Consider the following 15,951-nt stretch of genomic DNA (forward strand, 5'->3'; position numbering starts at 1 on the left):
TTCCTAAAAGTAAAGGAAGAGTAAAGAAGAGAATAATACCATGGTGGGATGATAATTGTAAGGAAGCAATGAGAAATAGAAATAAGGCATTTAAACTGGTTAAAAGAACTCATAACTTCCAACATATGATTCAGTACAAACAAGCTCAGGCAGTAGTAAGGAGGACAATAAGACATGCTAAAAGGAGGCACTGGAGAAAGTATTGTGATTCAATCAGAAACACAACTCAAGTAGGAGAGGTGTGGGGGATGATAAAAAGCATGGGAGGGGACAGGAGCGAGTGGAGGTACCCAGTTCTGGTTGATGGAAATGTGACTGCAGTAACAAATAAGGAAAAGGCAGAGTTGTTGGCAAACACTTTTGTTATGGTACATAGTTCTGATAATTTGTCTGAGAAGGGAAGAAGAGGTAGAGAGAGAACAAAAGCTGAAAATATGGAGGCTTTATGTAGGAAAACTAACCTTGACAGTGTGCAAGGTGTCCCTTTCAGCATGGGAGAATTAAGGAAGGCACTAGATAAAACAGGGAAGACTGCGCCAGGTAAAGATGAAATATGTTACAGTATGATAAAACACTTGAGTGAAGGAAGTCTGGAGAAAGTACTGCTCCTGTATAACAAAGTCTGGGAGGAAGGAAGAATACCAGGGAGCTGGAAAGAAGCAATACTTATTCCAATAAGGAAACCTGGGAAAGATGCCAGCAGGCCAGAAAACTACAGGCCATTTGCCTTGACATCACATGTATATAAACTTATGGAACACATGATAAATGAGAGGTTAGTGTACTTCTTGGAAAGTAGAGGTATGGTGGCTATGTATCAAAGCATGTTCAGGAAAGGAAGGAATACTATAGATCCAGTGTTGTGTCTAGAGGATGAAATAAGAAAAGCTCAAGTAAATAAAGACAGTGGTTGCAGTTTTTTTTAGTGTTGAGAAAGCTTATGATATGTTATGGAAAGAGGGGCTCCTAATCAAGCTACATTTAATGGGAATGGGGGGGCAATGTTCAATTGGGTTAAGGACTTTTTAAAACGGGAGAACTATTCAGGTGAAGATAGGATCAAAGCTATCAAGCCAGTATGTTGTAGAAAATGGGATGCCTCAGGGGAGTGTAGTGAGTCCAACTTTATTCTCCATTTTGATAAATGATATATTCGTAAATATTCCAATGGAAGTGGGGAGGTCATTGTTTGCAGATGACACGGCTTTATGGAAAAGAGGAAGAAATATTGAACATATAGTTATGAAAATGCAAGATGGAATTAATGAAGTTGAAGTGTGGGGGACAAAGTGGGGTGTTAAATTTTCAGTGGAGAAGACAAAAGCCACGTTCTTTACAAGGAAAAAGTTCAGGGGACTTAATTTGAATCTGTATGGGAGTAACCTGGAGAGAGTTGAAAGTTTTTGGAAGTGCACTTTGACTTGAGATTAACATGGAGAGAACATGTTAGATACGTAGTTAGTAAATGTAAAAATGTGATAAGTGTCATGAGGTGTCTTGCTGGATTGGAATGGGGTGCTGATTTTGCATCACTTAAGTATATTTATGTAGCATTAATAAGATAAAGATTAGACTATGGAAGTATTGTATACGGGTCAGCAGCAAAATCTGTGCTGGCAGAACTGGATATCATGCAAGCTCGGGCTCTAAGGGTGTGCTTGGGAGCAGTTAGAACTTCCCCAGTGTGTGCACTCCAAGTTGAAGCAAATGAAATGCCATTGGGGCTGCGGCGTAAGCAGCTGGAGGCCAATTACTGGATTAATTTAAGGGGGCATGGTGATAGCCATCCTACAAAAAGGGTGTTGCAGACATGCTGGGAGAAGGAGAGGACACAGAAAGAAAGTTTTGGCTGAACAGGAGAGCAAACAGCAAAAGATATGGGTGTGTATGATAAAGAGTTTTGTCCATGTGTGGTGTGGCCTGTCAGACCTTTCCGGGTATTAGAAAATCCCTCTGCAGATTTGGAATTGCTTAAGATTAAGCACAGTAATAAGACAGCAATATACTCAGTGAATATCATAGGGAATGTAAGTATAAAGGCATACAGATTTTTATGGATGGATCAAAGGATCCAGAAACAGGTGCAACAGGGCCTGCAATTGTTGTACCAAGTTATCGAGTGGAAATTAGCAAGAGAACACCTGATTGCTGGAGTGTATATGCAGTTGAAATGTTTGCCATATTGTTAGCACTAGAATGGAGTGAGCAGGTTGATTGTAATAATATTGTGATATGTAGCGATTCTGTGTCGGCCTTGCCAGCATTAAGGTGCGTACAGCTAGAGGTCAGCAGGATCTGCTTTATGAAATCCTGTTTGCAAATTCAAGACTGGCTAGACAAGGCAAAAATATCACATTCATGTGGGTTCCAGCACATTTGGGTATTATGGGAAATGAGACCATAGATGGGCTGGCAGAAGCAGCAGTCAAAAAAGGATCTGTAGAGGTCAATATTAAACTATTAAAATCAGAGGGGAAGAGCATAGTGTGGAGAAGGATAAATCAACAGTGGCAGCAGCATTGGGACAGAGCAATAAAAGGAAGACATTTACATTCAATTCAGAACAGAGTAGATATGGGAAGAAGTAGGGAAGTAAAGTGGAAGGAGCAAGTAATTATAAGTAGACTGAGAACTGGGCACAGCAACCTTAATGGCACTCTGGCCATCATAAATAAGCATCCAACAGGTTTTTGCAATCTATGTCAGGAGACTGAAACAGTAGAGCATATCCTTATTTCATGCCGGAAATTTGCACAGGAAAGGCAACAAATGTTACAATAATTACGCGAAATAGGACTGGTAGAGAACAGTGTTAAAGGTTTATTGGAATGTGGGGAGAGTGATCGGGGAGGAAATGGTTTTTTTTTTAAGGGCGACGGGGCTAGAAAGTCGGCTTTAAAGTGAATGGACAATGAGGGACAATAAATCCCGAAGGTGGCAGTAATGCAACAATGTGGATGCCAACTGCCGTAAAAACTCAAAGAAGAAGAAGGTGGTCCAGCTGCTGGTGAGCCAGTATCCTGGCAAAAACTACACCATGAAGACAAAAGAGCACTCCAAGGAACTCCGCAAAAAGGTTATTGAAAAGCACAAGTCAAGAGATGGATAGAATACAATTTCCAAGTCACTGAATATCCCTGAGTACAGGCAAGTCAATCATCAAGAAATGGAAAAAATATGGCACAGCTGTAAATTTGCCTAGAGCAGGCAGTCTTGAAGAGCTAAGTGACCGTACAAGAAGGGGACTAGTAAGTGAGGCCACCAAGAGACCTACAACAACTCTGGAGGAGTTACAAGCTTCAATGGCTGCGCATACAACTGTTGCCCGGGTGCTTCACCAGTTGCAGCTTTATGGGAGAGTGGCAAAGAGAAAGCCACTGTGGAAAAAAACAGAAATCACATGAAATCTTGGCTAGAGGAGTTTTCCAGAAGGCATGTGGGAGACTCTGAAATCAGCTGGAAGAAGGTTCTATGGTTTGAGGAAACCAAAAATGAGCTTTTTGGCCATCAGCCTAAACACTATCTTTGGTGTAAGCCACACACTGCACATCAAAAACACTCCATCCCTACTGTGAAGCATGTTGGTGGCTGCAGCTTAATGTGGGGATGCTTCACTGCAGCAGGCCCTGGGAGGCTTGTGAAGATAGACTGTAAAATGAATACAGCCAAACACAGAAATCCTGGAGAAAAACAGGGTACAGGGCTGCAAAAGAACTGCAACCGGAGAGATTTGCTTTCCAACAAGACAATGACACCCAAGCATAAAGCTAAAGCTACACAGGAATGACTTAAAAGCAAGTTAGTGTCCTGGAGTGGCCAAGTTGGAGTCCAGACCTCAATCCAATTGAGAATATGTGGCTGGACTTGGGGAAAAAAAGCTGTTCACTCATGATCACCATGCAATCAGACAGAGCTTGAGCAGTTTAAAAAAAAAAGGGGGAAAAACTGCACTGTCCACATGCGCAAAGCTGATAGAGACCTGTCATGGCTGTAATTGCTGCCAAAAGTGCATCTACTAAATACTGACTTGAAAGGGGTGAGTAATCATGCAATCATTTTGTCTTTAATAATTGTAATAAATTTAGACTAATTTGTTTCCACTTTGACACAAAAGAGTCTTTTCTGTTGATCAGTGTCAAAAAAGCCAAATTAAATCCAGTGACTCAATGCTGTAAAAATAATAAAACATGAAAACTTCCAAGATGGGGTGAATAATTTTTATAGGCACTCCTTGATGGTGCGTAGGCTTGCTATCAATGCATCCGGGAAAAGGCAGATTTGAATAAAAGTGACACTTCCTTCCCTGAAAGGTATAAGTGTGCCAGACAATGTTTGACAACCATCTAAAATTTCATGGTTACAATTACTGCTGCCATCTCTAAATTATTTAATTTCCCCAACGGCAGTTATGAAATTGGAACTACAGTACATACCCATGCCTTTCATCCAGGCTTCTGGCCCATCACTCAGAAAATTTAACCACCACATAAATGTTCCCCTTATTAGATAAAATTATTAATGGGGTGCCCCAGTAGCATAGTGGTTAGTGTGATGCCATTTCAACTCTGCACGTTGTCCAATTCCAGCGCTGTCCGTAAGGAGTTTGTATATTCTCCTAGTGACTGCATGGGTTTCCTCCGGGTACTCTGGTTTCCACCCACTCAAAGGCATACCAGTTGGTAGGTCAATTGGTCATTGTAAATTGTCCTATGACTAAGCTAGTGTTAATAGGTAGGTTGCTGGGCAGTACGATTCATTGGGCCTGTAGGGCCTGTTCTGTGCTTCATCTGAAAATAAATTTAAAATGAGCTGTAATTGGGGAAAGCAGAGTCAGGGAATAGGTACAATTCTCTGTCACAATAATAGAGTCCTGAAGGCCGTTTACAACATTCTACAACTGAAAACAACATTTTCAAGTACCTTGCCTTCTCTACTTGTAGCAACATTGGCCAAGTCATCCATAGCAATGGATCAGTTTATAAAAAGTCAGAGCTATACAACATGGAAACAGACCCTTCAACCCAAATGTCCATGCCAACGAAGACGCCACATCCCCATTTTCCCTTCAAACATGGCCTGACATGGAGGGAAATTCTTCCAGCTCTGCATATTACAGATTTTATTCCTTTGTTTATATCTCAGTCTCCAACTGCCCCCATTAACCTTTCAATGTGGCAACTTCATCAACATCTTATTCCCAAAGCAACCATTATCTCAGCTTATCCAAAATTTTCCCTTTGTCTCATCGATCCCTCTTCCACATTTCTGCAAATTAAAGCTAGTTTTCTCCTTCCACAGATGCTGCTGGGCCTTCAGTGTTTCCAACATTTTCTGGTTTTTTTTTTTTTTGAGGTGTTCCTAGACTTCAGTATCTGCATGGCCTACAAATGTAACAGCAGGATTTAACAGGAGAAAGGTAGCCTCCAGAAGTGCAAGTCGACGGCTCATCTTCGTCCTTATCTGTGCTCAGAGTGTGGGTTGGGGGAAATCCAAAGCTGCTGGTTTCATCTTCTGTAATGGCTTTAATGTTTTTGGCTTTTGCAGAGAAGTCCCAGTGTCTCTGATTTTGTCCCTAGATGCATTTTCTACAACACAATATCCTGTTGAAAAGGTATTATGTCCATTCCCATCTCGTACCTCGCAAATGAAGCCAAATACTCAAACTTCTATTGCAGAAGTGAAATAAAAATGCCCCATTTAGAAATCCCAGTATTGAGCAACATAATTCTAAAGTTTAATTATCTCACACGAACTATCACACAGGTGGTGACTTGGTTAAGGAATCTGTTGCCAAGGGAACCAGCATACTCCCATTTTAGCCTAAACTTGCGTGTGAAACTTTGCCAGTGTACAAGGAGAGTAGAAAACTCACATATCTGAGCAATCATTGGTGTTTGGATATTTTTGCCTTGCTTGATAAAAACCTATTTCAAAAGGCTTGTGGAAAACTATTTTACATTATTTTCACTAATTAACCACTGTGCCAAAAATAAATGGCAACTCTACAGAATTTACGGTTTGTCTTCAGAAATGTTGAATGTGGATTTCATAAAATTTCCATCACAACTATTAACAATCCAATTTTTTTGTCACAAGCCAGTGGTATGAAAGTGCAAAGGAATGAGATAAAATGACAACAATAAGGGCTTTTTTTCTTGGTGAAACCTAAAGTGCTGTAGCTAGTCTCTAACCAAACAGCTAACAGCTTTGCTAAATGAAAAGCAAAAGTACATTTTGATTGACCAGGTGACCTTCAATGCTGAGCCTAATTTTCAGCAGTTTAACATCTCAGTTTAAAGATTTTTGTTGTATTTTTTTTAATATATTAAAATGTACATTATCAAAAACTGGCACATTTAATGAACTGAAATAAACAGCTGTTATCAAACCCTGTTGACATCTAAACCAAAACCATTCCAACAAAAAAGAAAACTTCAAACCCTGGCCATCATTAAAGGTCATACAATAGGGAAACAAACCCTACATCCCATCAAATCCACAGAGACCATCTGGCACCTATTTACCAATCCTATACTAATCCCCACATTGCCATCAACTCTCCCCAGGTTCTACCATTCAGCTACATAATAGGATCAATTTGCTTAGGCAAATTAGTCCAAACTTTGGGATGAGAGAGGAAACTAGATCAACAAGAAGAACCCATGTGGTCACAAGGCTGAAGTGAAAACTCCATAATGAGAGGGTGGATGAGTTGGCAAAGAGGGCGTTAAAGAAAGAAAATGTGGAAATGCACATTAGTATCAGTAGAGGTTAAGTGTGTAATCTGGAAAAAAATCAACCGAATGTGGCAAGAAAGATGGGACAGGGAGGGGAAAGGGAGGCATTTATATCAAATACAAAAGAGTGTTGCAGTTACTAGGGTAGGTAATGGAAACAGAAGAGAGGAAATTGTGTGGACTAGGTTAAGGCTGGGGCATTGTGCATTAAACAAAACATTGAAAATGATAGGGAAACACCAGACAGGATTGTGTGAGGAATGTCAGGAAGAGGAGTCAGTAGAACATGTAGTTTTGTGTTGCAGGAAGTATGGGATATAGTGAGAGATGATGAGAAATAAATTAAGGGAGTTGGGAATGCAGGAATTCACATTAAAAGGGTTGTTGGGCATGGGTGAGAGAGCACAAGTCTGGGTATTTTTAGCGTTTTTAAGGGGTACAGGGGTTTTTTTTTATAGGATATGACGAATAAACAGGAATAGGATACTAGGATGGTCAAAGATGGGAGGGTGAAGTGTGTGTGTGTGTGTGTGTGTGTGTGTGTGTGTGTGTGTGTGTGTGTGCGCGTGCGCGATTGGGTGAAGGGATTTAGAATGTATGTCTAGTGCACATTCTGGAGCAGAGGGTGGCAGTAATGCACCATTAAGCTGGATGCCAACTGCTATAAAACAAGATACAGACAGACAAACCTGCAGTCACAATTGAACCAGAACCCCTGGAAGTGAGAGGCAGGGAATCCACCCTGCTCCACCCCATCTCCCCAGTGGTGGGAAGTCCGGAACCAGAGGTCTAATGTATAAACCGCAGTCTGCCGTGACCCAATTCGAACAGCAGTTGCTGCAGCCAAAACAATACTAGCCACTTTATAATGCCAGAATTGCACAGATCACTCTGAATTCTTTTTGAATGCAATAAAGCATCTGCAATTACTAGAGTGTTCTGCTCTTAATTTCAGTGTATTAATTTGTACAACCATGAAGCTAAATTGGGTACATCTAAAATCACATTACATTAAAAAAGCTTTTGCCAAGAACAGGCCATTCAGCCCAACAAAGCATGCTATCCTATTTATATGATGTGTTGAAATAACTATAGAGTTTAGATTTGAAAGTCTCTAAGGTACTACTTTCAACTAAACAACTAGGTAGTTTGTTCCATGTGTCCACAACTCGCTGTATAAAGAAATGCTTCCTGTTCATGTGAAATCTCCCCTTAACCAGTCTCAACCTATGGCCCTGTGTCCTTGATGATGGATTAATTTTGAAGTAGCAGTAGCTGGCACCCACTTTAATTATACCCTTAATGATTTTGAACACTTCTATCATGTCTCCTCTCATTCTATGTCTACTTGGGCCAAAAGGATTTAATTCTTTCAATCCTTCTTAGCTCATACCCTGCAGACCTGGAGTGAGTCTATTGGCCCTTCTCTGGATTCTCGCCTGTGCACAATATTACCTAACCAATGCAAAACAAGGATGCATAACATCAAACAGCAGTAGTCAGCCATGTTGGACAGTAGCATCTTCATTCCCCTGAAAGGAACAGTACTCACCATAATTTGAGAGGCATTTGCTAAGACCACTAACTAGTGAGATTCAAAATCTTCACCAGGTAGAAAGAGATGGAGCATAGTGAGGTTGATAGGTACGCTGTTATTCTGGGCATGGTGATATCAGGAAGAAACTTGAGTATTTTTAATAATATTAAGATGAATATCCCCAGGTGCTGATGAGATCAAGAGAGGAGATTGCTGGGACTTTGTGATAGGTACTTCTGTATTCTCTTGTGCCACAGGGAGATCCCAGAGGACTGAGGAATAGCTGATTTTTTTTTTAAAAAAGAGCAATAGGGATTTATATGGCAGTTCCTTTTGAAACAGTGCTTGGAATGCACTGCCAATGGCAGTCGATACAACAGCAATGCTCAAGAGTTTAGACAGTCTCAGTGGTAGAACCATGCCAGGACACCATGTAGCCCATTAATTCTGTCACCATGTACAAGCAACACACATCAAACTTGCTGGTGAACGCAGCAGGCCAGGCAGCATCTGTAGGAAGAGGTGCAGTCGACGTTTCAGGCCAAGACCCTTCGTCAGGACTAACTGAAGGAAGAGTGAGTAAGGGATTTGAAAGTTGGAGGGGGAGGGGGAGATCCAAAATGATAGGAGAAGACAGGAGGGGGAGGGATAGAGCCAAGAGCTGGATCATTGGGCTGGTTGTGTCCATTCTGACATGTCTATCCACGGCCTCCTCTACTGTATAGATGAAGCCACACTCAGGTTGGAGGAACAACACCTTATATTCCGTCTGGGTAGCCTCCAACCTGATGGCATGAACATCGACATCGCTAACTTCCGTTAAGGCCCCACTCCCCCTCGTACCCCATCTGTTACTTATTTTTATGCACACATTCTTTCTCTCACTCTCCTTTTTCTCCCTCTGTCCCTCTGAATATACCTCTTGCCCATCCTCTGGGTCCCCCCCCCTTGTCTTTCTTCCCAGACCTCCTGTCCCATGATCCTCTCGTATCCCCTTTTGCCAATCACCTGTCCAGCTCTTGGCTCCATCCCTCCCCCTCCTGTCTTCTCCTATCATTTTGGATCTCCCCCTCCCCCTCCAACTTTCAAATCCCTTACTCACTCTTCCTTCAGTTAGTTCTGACGAAGGGTCTCGGCCTGAAACGTCCACTGTACCTCTTCCTACAGATGCTGCCTGGCCTGCTGCGTTCACCAGCAACTTTGATGTGTGTTGCTTGAATTTCCAGCATCTGCAGAATTCCCGTTGTTTACCATGTACAAGCAATTCAGTTAGTCCCACTTCCCCAACCCCACCCCGTATCCCCGAGTATTCTTTCCCTTTGTATGTTTATCCACCTCTATTTCAAATGCTATGATTAAATTTGTCTCCAACGTTACTCCTGGAAGTGAATTATAGACAATAAACACTCAATGTAAAAAGATTTTTCCTGATGCAAGTTTTGGTTCATTCATTGGTCCCTTGTCTAACTGCAACACAAGACATGCATGTAACATTACTTGTGGGGGAGAAAAATTATTTTCAGTGGCAGCACAACTATCAGATTCCGGATGTTTCCAGATATTTCATTCAACAATGACAAGGAAGCAAATGCAAAATCAAATGCAACCGATTCTGGTGAACACAACCAGCCCAATGATCCAAACAAAACCTCTTACCCCCTTCTCTGCTGCAGGGACTTCACACAGGTCTTATGGTTTAAGAGTCACTTAAATAAAACAGAACAACACATTAGGGTTACTTTAAAAGTTTAATGAGAGACATTTAGCAAAGTGATGAAAAACTCTCTCCTATATTTGAAAGAAAGCAGTTTAATACTCTCATTACTGAAATTGATTCTTTTTTAAAAAATCATGAGTCATGTTTTGAAAAGTTTGCTTAATTTTTTTTGGTGATTAATTGATGAATCAACATTTTCAGAGCACTTAAGCTGTCTGGATGCACACCAATTTGTCATGTCAGTGTCACATTTAAGTCCGTCCTTTATGGCTGCCGAGGTTCTGAAACTGAAATACCCCTTTGTAAATGAATTTGTTTCTTTTGCTCCACTTTGCAATTCACTCACATAACTGCATTATTTTAAACTGTTTGTTTTCTGCCAGACTGACTCGTCAAAGGCCTACAGAAGTAAGCACCCATTTAAAATGCACCTGCCACACCACTTACAATGAAGAGAGTTCCCTTAATTTTAAACAACAGCCGAGGTGTTAGTGAGCTTTGTACTGGAGCATGCACAGTTTATTTCACATACTGCATTGCGATCTTTAGCTTCTGATAGTAAAGAAACCAACAAAAATCAAGGCAGATCTTAGCAAGGAAGGCAAGTAGGACAACACGATGATATATTCAGCCATAGTGGCACATTAGGTACCTCAAGACTCAAACAACCCAGGACAGAATTTGTGTGAAGTTTGTATGATTTCCCTTTACCTCCATGGGTTTCGCCAGTTTTCTCCCCAAAAGACATACTGTGAGGTTGTTAATTCGCTAAAGTAAAAAGTACCCTTGGTGTAGGTGGATGGTGGTAGACTTGATGGGCAGGTGAGAGATTAAGTTACAAGGAAACTGCGAAATGTCTTGGCTCTATTGACTTGAGTCAAACACACTCCTGTGTTTAAGAAAGTATGAGAATCTAACAGCAAAAAATGGAAAGCTGGAACAAATTGCAACCAGATGACTACACTGACATTCATTCCCTTCAGTCGTAACTGTTCAAACATTGTCCAATTTAAAAATAAAGTTTCAACTTAGGAGAAACTTTGATTTGATACAGTAAATTTTTAAGCAATTAAATAGAGCTTCATACCTCTCCCTTTGAAATATTTAAAGATTCTTCCAGTGAGCAGAATCTTTAAATATTTCAAAGGGAGAGGTAAATGGATTCTTGATAAGAGGTGAAGGTTTACTGGGGCCACGCAAGAAAGCAGATGTGAAATTAAAGTCAGATCAGCCATGATTCTTATTAAACAACACAGCAGGTTCTTGGGACTGAGTGGTGTATTCCTGCTCCTTGCTTTCATTTTCCAAAGCATGTTGTGCCCACATTGTTTACTTGCATCCAAAAATTAGTGCTTATGATTTTCCACCACTTTACGTTCTGTTTCCTGCCACACTTCTAATTCATAACTGGTAGCTATTTACATCTTCTTTACATACAGGGTAGAGTGTACCTGGAATGAGCTGCCAGAGGGAGTGGTCAAGCTGGATAATATCGAAGAGGCATCCATCTGAATAGATACATGGAGAGACAGGGCTTGGAGGGTTATGGACCAAACACAGGTGACTGGGACAAGCTGGGAGGATGCTGTCGTCAGCGTAAACCAATTGGACTGAAGGGCCCATTTCAGTGCGGTATTAATTTATGGCTGACATAGCTGCATTCACAGTGGCAAATTGACTGGCATTTTTAGTTGGTGGTCTTTTCAGATATTGTAGAATGTAATTATGACTCTACTGATTATAAATTAATAATACTAAAGATCCTTTATCATTTACAGACAGGTAGAAAAAGATGGTGCAAGGAAATTTTAAATTAACAACTGCAGAGTTATGAGGGTCTCGGCCCAAAACGTCAACTGTACCTCTTCCTGGAGATGCTGCCTGGCCTGCTGCGTTCACCAGCAACTTTGATGTGTGTTGCTTGTCTTCTAGTGATGGTTTTGGGAGCAAGTAATATATTATATGTAGAATATGAGAACAAAGATAGAATGATTAGAGTTTTAAATAGTAATTCAGCACTTTAAAAAATCAGAATTACCAATTTTTGAAGAATAGAAATAGAAGCTAAGCTATGATGCGTATTTACTAAACAGCCCAAAATGCAAAACTGTGGCTATACAATTAAATGAAAAATTAGCAATTGAGATTTTTAAGGATCATTAATTGAATGTAATACATTGTTGAAGAAGTTGTTAGAGTCTGCAAATCAATGTTCTTTCATAACATTTCACGTAACTCTGCTCTTAAACGCATCTCCCCCATTTCACGTACATCTGCTCTCACTCCATCCTCCCGCCACCCCACTAGGAATAGGGTTCCCCTGGTCCTCACCTACCACCCCACCAACCTCCGGGTCCAACATATTATTCTCCGTAACTTCCGCCACCTCCAACGGGATCCCACCACTAAGCACTTCTTTCCCTCACCCCCCTCTCTCTGCATTCCGCAGGGATCGCTCCCTACACGACTCCCTTGTCCATTCATCCCCCCCATTCCTCCCCACTGATCTCCCTCCTGGCACTTATCCGTGTAAGCGGAACAAGTGCTACACATGCCCTTACACTTCCTCCCTTACCACCATTCAGGGCCCCAGACAGTCCTTCCAGGTGAGGCAACACTTCACCTGTGAGTCGGCTGGGGTGGTATACTGCGTCCGGTGCTCCCAGTGCAGCCCTTTATATATTGGCGAGACCCGACGCAAACTGGAAGACCGCTTTGCTGAACACCTACGCTCTGTCCGCCAGAGAAAGCAGGATCTCCCAGTGGCCACACATTTTAATTCCACATCCCATTCCCATTCTGACATGTCTATCCACGGCCTCCTCTAATGTAAAGATGAAGCCACACTCAGGTTGGAGGAACAACACCTTATATTCCGTCTGGGTAGCCTCCAACCTGATGGCATGAACATCGACTTCTCTAACTTCTGCTAATGCCCCACCTCCCCCTCGTACCCCATCCGTTATTTATTTATATATACACACATTCTTTCTCTCACTCTCCTTTTTCTCCCTCTGTCTCTGTGAATATACCCCTTGCCCATCCTCTGGGTCCCCCCCCCCTGTCTTTCTTCCCGGACCTCCTGTCCCATGATCCTCTCGTATCCCTTTTGCCAATCACCTGTCCAGCTCTTGGCTCCATCCCTCCCCCTCCTGTCTTCTCCTATCATTTTGGATCTCCCCCTCCCCCTTCAACTTTCAAATCCCTTACTCACTCTTCCTTCAGTTAGTCCTGACGAAGGGTCTCGGCCTGAAACGTCGACTGCACCTCTTCCTAGAGATGCTGCCTGGCCTGCTGCGTTCACCAGCAACTTTTATGTGTGTTTCTTTCATAACAATTTGGTGCACTGGCTTATCTGATTTTCACCATCATTTGTGTACTGAGAGGATATATACTGTCCATGAAGGAAAATGTATACTGGCAAGGAGGTTTAGGAGCTAAGAATCAGTGTGTTGTAACAGCCACACCATGAGAAAGCTGCATTCATTGTGCAGTAGCAGCAACTATACAAACAGTTAAATACAGCGGAACTCTGTTTAAGGTAGATGATTTTCCACAAGTCTGTGCTAATTTTACAGAGAAAAAATCCTAAGCAAACCAAGGAATAGTAACTCTCCTCAATAGAAGACATGAGAATCACCTTAAATTGAACTTTGGGTTTCATCCAAATACTCTGGGAAAATTGTTGTTATTCTTCAAACCAAGTATGAGCAGACTAAACTTCTATAAGCAAGTTTTATTTTGTGCTCTTTCTGTGCAAAAAAAAATCATCATTGTGTGAATGCAGTACAATTGAGGGCAAATTCCTCTCCGGGCACTTTAGTAACAATGGTGGTTGATTACTCTGCTGTAACTTACAATTAGCCCATTGAATTGTGACAGATTTCCTCAAAACACTGAAAAGGTATGGAAAGAGTTATCAGAATGTAGTAACCATTCAAGTAAATAAAACAAAAGGAGAATATTTTCTGTATAATGAAAATTGAAGCACCTCCATATATGTTTTCCGTTCCCTTCCATACTATTGTACTTTCAAGTAAATCTCATTAGTACTTTGTCCAAAACTGTTAGACAAATAGCAGCCAGCTCACTTTTGATAGAACCATCCCATGACAATAGCCTACACTTCTACTGCAAAATGCTAAAATAGCCAGAGTCTTTGAGTGAGCGGATTCTGCAACGTCTTCAAGTTAGTATGTTTCGAAATGCACGAGATAGCAGTCACAACTCAGTTCAAACAAAGAAATGCCTTTATGATGGAAACACTATTTCTTGTTATCAGATCAAACAGAAGTTCTACTGCAAGATGTATCTGGATCAAGATCCTGGTGTGCACCACTGTGCATTACAAAAATTACCATTGTTATTCTATGTCTATGGATTACATCTTTATTCACTTCCTTCCCACAAATTAACATTTTAGTCAGCGTTTTACAGACATCCCACCCTGCAAAAACCCATTTCAGGGAGGTAGCCCCATCAATTTGCGGGAGACTCCCGGAACTTCCGGGAGAGGTGGGATGTCTGCAATAGAGTTGCTCCTTAGCAGCTGGCCAGCTAGTTTAAATAACGTTAGCTATGCTAATGAACAAATGACACCTGTTAAACTCACCTCAACACGTCTTTTACAGTCTTAACCCACCATGGGCAATAGAAAAGTCACTGTTGCAAACAGTGCAGCGAGCAACACTGTCATTATTTTGACCCCTATTAGGCAGGGGTACACTTTAGTCTGGGGTGACGTACGTTTTAAATTTTTTTGGAACTCTCTGCCATGGCGCGCGCGCTCTCTCTCTCTCTCTCACTTTTGCTCTCGCTCGCTTTCTCGCGCGCTCTCTCTCTCTCGTGGTCGCTCTCGCGCTCTCTTGCTTTCTCTCGCTCGCTCTCAAAAAAATTGATTTCCGTAATATTGTATATAATTTGCGGGCATCAGGGAGCCACTATTAATATGCAGGAGACTCCCGGAACTTCCGGGAGAGGTGGGATGTCTGGTTTTAACCAACTGCAAATGTCAGTTACTTCAGAAAAGGAATTTAACCATTCAGGAATAATGGAAAATTTTCTCTTAAAAATCAACTTTAAAAGTAATAATACTTTAAATGATTAATACAAAGAAAAATAATCAAAGTGTTCACTACATCAAGGTATTTCACAACATAATGCATTAGAATAACATCTTAAAATACTTCTATACCATGCAGAAGCAATCAGTTGAACTTAATCCAATTTAAAGTATTTTGAATTGGAAGATTATGTTGTGAAGTTTGTATGAATAGTGTCCATGGGTTGCAATGTTTACCCACATTGTCAGATTTGTTCAGTTCATGGTTACTGAACAGGCGCCACCTCAGCATTGGTAAGAAATATTTAAATCATCGGCCTATTGTCCAATTTGAGACAATCTTTCTTCAAAGTAAACAAATTTAATGGTAATGCCATATCAGTGCACTTTGGCAATGAAGAACATGAAGTGAAATGAAGCTCCCGACATTCTTACAGGTCATCAGTCTAATTCACATTTCCCTAGCAGGGTTAAAACTGTCTAGACTGATATAATTGCTTTAGAAACTAAGAAAAATAGAGCAGCAAAGCAGATTTTCACAGGCCTAAAGCCTCAATGAATTAAATGAAAACAGAAAAGAATAGCTTTTCTTTAAAGATTTCAGAATAGTCCTATGCAAAACATAATGAGAAAGATGCAGTTTTAAATTTAAAAGTTATACCAATTAAAATTTTACTTTAAAAATTATTAATGCTACATGAAAATACTTGGCTAATGCATTAATGCTAATTTAAGAATACAACAAATTACAACATGTAATTATTTTAATGGAATTCTTTGTGAAGTAATTAGCATAGCTATGAGAGCTATAGTTAAAAATAAAAACCGGTCCAAGTATCAACTGATCTCTCAATGTTTCAACCAACAAGTAAATTATGCAGTGATCCTAAAGCTTTTA

The 15,951-nt window shown here is 40.9% G+C and overlaps 1 protein-coding gene across 4 annotated transcripts in view; it reads right to left on the minus strand.

The window, feature by feature from the left end:
* slc7a2 (solute carrier family 7 member 2) overlaps positions 1-15,951 on the minus strand; it is a 140,911-nt gene that overhangs the window by 73,774 nt on the left and 51,186 nt on the right. The window contains exon 2 of one of the 4 annotated variants that reach the window (XM_072252641.1): positions 9,931-9,980. The exons of the other annotated variants lie outside the window; for them this stretch is intronic. The gene's annotated coding sequence lies outside the window, so the exon portion shown is untranslated. The remainder of the gene's footprint in view (positions 1-9,930; positions 9,981-15,951) is intronic. 4 annotated transcript variants of the gene reach the window in all.

The sequence above is a fragment of the Mobula birostris genome, chromosome 3 (assembly GCF_030028105.1).
Source record: "Mobula birostris isolate sMobBir1 chromosome 3, sMobBir1.hap1, whole genome shotgun sequence".
In the NCBI taxonomy this organism is placed as follows: Eukaryota; Metazoa; Chordata; class Chondrichthyes; order Myliobatiformes; family Myliobatidae; genus Mobula; species Mobula birostris.